Raw genomic sequence first — 6,000 nt, 5'->3', positions numbered from 1 at the left:
ATTGGCTATCTTAGCTCTGATTGCTCAGAATGATTGAGGATGTTTCTAGGCCATTTCAGAGAGTAACTCTTTCATGAGCAAGATCTCAGAAAGCACAGGGCTCTTTAAGTTGACACTACAACAGGGTGGATATACTGATAATTTGATGTTTGTCAGGAAAGCTTTCATTTCCACTTCTGAAATGCATTTTGGTGAAAACTCCCTTCATGATCCTGGGAAGTGGTGACCATTTTTTTGAGGATTTCAAGCCTATTTATTTTAGATTGAAGTGAAAGTTTGATTCCTTAAAAGGACTTAACACAGTCTATAATAATTTGTTTTTTTGTTTACTTGGTTTCTTAGCAGAGAGGGCTACATCTGTACTCTTTGTTACTGTATTTTTAAAACCTGGAATATAGAGGTGCCTGAGTGGCTCAGCTGGTTAAGCGTCTGCCTTCGGCTCAGGTCAGGATTCCAGGGTCCTGGGATGAGCCCCGCACTGGGCTCCTTGCTCCATGGAGAGCCTGCTTCAACCTCTGCCTCTCCCAACTGCTTGGTCTATGAGATAAATAAAATCTTTTTAGAAAACCCAAATATTTCTCAAACAGTTCTCAAACATCAGAATCACTTGGGAATCTTGAGTCCAAGGGGTTGGGAATCTAACTTTTAAAACACCTCTTTAATTCTTAGGTTGGAATATGTGATCCACTGTCCTAGAAGGCGAGTGTGCAGTTACTAATATCTGAGTTGATAAGCACTGTAAGTGAACTCAACTATTCATGACCTTCTGAATAAAGTATTATGGGGAAGAGATAAAAAGGGTAGTTCCTGCTTTTCATGAGCTGACAACTAACTTAAACAGAAAATAAAACCAAGTTCAAGAGACTCTAGTAGGGGGCGCCTGGATGGCACAGCTGGTTGGGTTTCTCACCCTCGGTTTCATGATCTCAGGGTTTTGAGATCATGCCTCGTGTTGGGCTTTGCACTTAGCGTGAGTCTGCTTGAGATACTCTTTCCCTCCTCCCCCTCCCACTCATGCTCACTCTCTCTAAAATAAATAAATCTTTAGAAAAGGGTGAGAGAGACTCTAGTGTGGGTGGTGGGGGGGGGAGCATCAGTGAAATTTTTGTCAGTTACTAAAAGGACCAAGTAGAATAAATCAAGAATGTTTTCAGGAAAAGGTAAAATCTAAGCCACGTTTTAAACAGACTTCAGTGGATGAGATGGGAGAGCTCAGTATAATTAAATAACTATGGAATTTCCACTATCACAATGCATTAGAAACTTAGTAGTAATAATGCTGGTACTGTAAACTTCGCTGTGTAGCAGGCAGACACCAGACAGGAACATAACAAACTGGGTTATCTATTTTTTCCTTAGGGTTTTAATAGTGACCTGTCAAATCCAAAAATTGCTAAAAGTTGAATCTCATTGGCTACCATTTGACCTTTTTTATTTGTTTCCCACCCGAAAATAGGACCAAGTATTTACTATAATTAAGCAGTGGGTTGGGAGGACTTCAACAAACACAATTTTAATCCTAATTCACATGTGTGCTAACAAGGGCAAAGATTTAACTAGAATGGGTATAATAATTAAAAAAAGGACAAAAACAAATGTTGACAAGGATATGGAGGAATTAGAAACAATACATATTGCTGATGGGAATGTAAATTGATGCAGCTGCTTCGGAAAACAGTTTGGTAGTTTTCCAAAAATTTAAACAGTGTTACCATATGACCCAGCAATTCTACTCCTAGCATTATACCCGATAAAATTGAAAACATACGTTCATACAATGTCCTGTTCACAAATGTTGATAGAAGCCTCATTTATGATAGCCAAAACTGTGGAAACAACCCAAATGTCTATCAACTGATGAATAAATAAAAATGGTATATTCATACAATACTATTGAACCATAAAAAGTGTGAAGTACTGATATACACTACCCCACAAATGAACCTTGAAAACTGTTAAGTGAAAGAAGCCATACACAAAAAAAACACATATTATATGATTCTTCTTATATAAAATGCCCAGAATGGACAAACCTATTCAGATAGAAAATAGCTGTAAGTGGTTGCCAGGGGTTGAGAAGGCAGGGGCAAGGGAATTAATGATAATGGATACAGGGTTTCTTTTTGGGGTGATGAAGATGTTCTAGTATTAGGTAATGGTTATGGTTGCATAACCTTGTAAATATATTAGCAATTACTGAATTTTACACTTTAAAAAGGGCGAATTTTACAATATGTGAACTATATCTCAACTTTAAAAACCAAAGGGGAAAAAAAGCGCAAACCACCCAACTCAAACAATAACTCACAGGCAAACTCTGGGGTGCTCTAATCAATCCAAAATGGCAACCACTTTAAGCTTGTCAAGAATTTAGCAGAAGGAATAAAAGCTGAGGATAAAAGACTATATATACTTACATGCCATGATTGGAAACAAGGTAAGGTTGTCTCTTTTATCATCTCTATTTAAGATTGTCTCAAAGACCAAAGTCAATACAAAAGGTCCCCCCACTCCAAAAGTTCCTAAAGGTATCCAGATTGGAAAGAAGGAAATTAAACTATTTTCAGAAACATGATTGTCTATGCAGAAAAATCTTATAGATTTACTAAAAATCTATTAGAGTTAATAAATGACTTACAAGTTTCTAGGACTCAAGATCTACAAAAATCAACTATTTCTATATATAATCAGAAATTGAGATTTTAAAAAGTATCTGTACACTGAAAACTATAAAGCACTGATGAAATTTAAAAACCCAATAAATATATCCATTTATACATATACCATGTTCATGGATCAGAAGGCTTATTATTGTTAAAATGCCAATTTCCCCCAAATACATCTACTGTAGATTTGACGGAATCACAATAAAAATCCCAGTGGGCTGACAGAAATCTAGAAATTCCAGTATAAGGGCAGCATTCAGGTCAGTGGGAAAGGATAGATTATTTTTAAAATAATGTACCATCACGAACAGCTTACCATCTGGAAGAAGTAAGATTGGACCTCTACATTGTAGTAAACAAATTCAAGACAGATTAAGGCAAATGTAAAAAATTAAATAAAAATCTCACAAGAAACCTACGAGACTGTAAGTATAATTTAGGAGCAAAACAGACCTTAACTATGACTAGAAGGACTGAAATATAAAATCAGATACATTTGACAACAGAGCTTTCATATTTCAAGTGTGTGTGTGTGTGTGCGCGCGCGTGTGTGTAGTGTATTCGGGAAGCTTCTGAACTATCTTTGCAACTTTAAAAATATTTCAAATAAAGTTTAGAATAAAATGCAGAGCAAATTAATAAAGTCAATGGTCAAATAATAGATTTGAACAAAAATATAAAAAAAAACAACTAATAATAACTGTGCTCGCTTCAGCAGCACATGTACTATGATATATACAATGCATAGCTATGATAATAGCTACAAAATGGGGCACCTGGGTGGCACAGTTGGTTAAGCATTGGTTTTGGCACAGGTAGTGATCTCAGGGGCCTGAGGCTGAATCCTGCGTCAGGCTCAATGTGGAGTCTGCTTGGGATTCTCTCTCCCTCACCCTCTGTCCCTCCTGCCTGTCCCTCTCTCTAAAAATAAACCTTAAAAAATGTAATAGTTATAATATATAATACCTACAATAAAGATCTCTTTCAAACTGCACAAGGAGAATCCCCCCTGCAAAATAAGCAAAAGATGTAATACTCCGTTTAGAAAACAGCAAATCAAATACCAATTCCCCTCCTCCTCTAAAAAAGAAAACCAAACAAAAAGATGTACAAATTCACTAGTGGTTAGCGATGCATAAACACAAAATCAGTCTTATACCAGTCTTGAAAAAACGGTACAGCTCTAATATTTACTCTTGGCTGGATGCAGGGGAAAGGGGACTCATGTATAGTGGAACTCTAAATGTTGACAGTCTTTTTCAAAAGGCAATCTGATAACCTTATTCAATTTAAAACTATATATACTTTGCAACCTAGCCATCTGATATCCATGAAACTACTTCCCATAATGAAAACTACCAGAAAATAGGACTTATATATGAGGCTGTTTCCTGCCCTGTTTTGTAGTAGGGGGAAAGAAACGCAAAAGTGACACCAAGAGAATGCCCATCATATGTAGTCATTAAAAAGAATGATTTGGAGCTATACCGCTTGACTTGGATTAATTTCTGTAAGATACTGAGAAGACTGAGAAAATGATTCATGTATATATGTACTGTGTGTCACTAAGTAACATGGAGAAAACTATGCTAGCATACATACATACTCATTTGCATTGGTTATGGAGGAAGTTAAGGTGGGAAGGATGCACTAAGAAAAGGTGGAGCATAGAAAAAAGGGAAAGAAAGGGAAAAAGGGGGAAAGTGAGTAAATTCTTTTGTTTATATTCTATTTATAAACTGTCAATAGTAATTTTCTCTAAAACATGTTTGCATGTTACCTCTCTAAAGCAAATTTCTTTACTAGCTTAAAGTACCACATTTCCTTGAAATGAACATGCAACAAAAATCCCCCCAAAACCAAAATTAAAATGCCTTGGCTAAATCAACCCTGAAAAATGATGTGCCGGTGGCTGTCACACATTCTACAGTATTTATGACCTAACATTTGTGGCATTAAACCTTATTAAAAGGAACTGTCTTCTTTCAAACAGCTTATTCTAGTGCACAGTGTAATGAAGAGACTGGGCACCAAATCTGAGGCCTGAGTCCACAAGCATTCTCATTCCTGTGGCTCAGTTATTCTGTCCCATTATAGCAAGGACATCCTCAATCTCCTCTTGGTATATATGTATTAGTACATACTTACAGAAAGAAAAGACAAGGTCCTTGCCCTAAGAGCCTTAAGTTTCTTTCTTTCTTAAGATTTTTCCCAGTATCCTGAATTCTGAATTTGGAGGCCTGGTACACATGGCATGTAGTATCTAAGTTTAACCTCCTCTATGCTGGATAAAAGGTACTAGAAATAGGTGTTCCAATTGTTAGGCAAAACGCTGGACAGAAAAAGAAAAACAGTAAGAGGAAAACTATGTTGTCACCATAGACCCAGGAGAACTTACACATTCTAGGATTAGGAAACTCTTACAGAGAAAAGGGGCTGTCATTCCTTACTGCTCATATTATATCCACGAAGATGAACTGCTTCTCAACCCTGAAAACCTGGCTTTCTGTAATATTAAAAAACAAACAATTCAGAAGGCCCACACAGCCTTAACAGCAATTTCTACCAAGCATTCATAAAAGATGTAATTCCAATCTTATGCGCTCTGATACTGGAGTTTATCCCAGGAGGTTGGTTTAATATTTGAAAAATCAAATTCTTATTTTAAACATAACCATATTAACCCTGGTTAAAGAAATAAATCACATTTACATTACATAATTACATGAAAGGAATAAATCACAATTATGTGACAGATGTACCTCCTCAATAGCACCCAATAAAATTCAATGTATTTCCTGAGGTTTTAAAAACTCTTGGCAAATGAAGAGTTAGAAGACAATTTGATAAATTTGATAAAGGGCATCTACAAATATATCTGCACAAGTATCACACTTAACAGCTGAAACACTGAAAGGTTTACTTGTTTAACAAGTAAACAATTCCCCTACCGCCACTGCTGTTTAGCACTTTACACTTGAAGTCCCAGCCACTGCAAATGGGCCAGAAAAACAAATACATGATCAAAAGCTCGAAGAGGAAGAAACAAAACAGTCTGAATCCTGGCTTTGCCACTTAACCAGCCATGCAACTCTGGACAAAGGACTTAACTCTTTGCCTCTGTTTCATCTATAAAATGGAATAATTAATACCTTCTTCACAGAGTTGTTCTGAAGAGTAAGTTAATATTTTAAAAGTACACAGAAAGTGTTTGACACTTCAAAGCACTGTAAAAGTGTTAAATAAAAAATACACTATTCACAGATGATTATATTACTGTGTACACAGAAATCTCAAAGAAGCTAAACTACTGGAATTAAAAGAGAAATAATAT

This window comes from Martes martes (genome assembly GCF_963455335.1).
Source record: "Martes martes genome assembly, chromosome: 4".
Taxonomy (NCBI): domain Eukaryota; kingdom Metazoa; phylum Chordata; class Mammalia; order Carnivora; family Mustelidae; genus Martes; species Martes martes.
The sequence above is the reverse complement of the archived record's forward strand: the minus strand, read 5'-3'. Positions refer to the sequence as shown.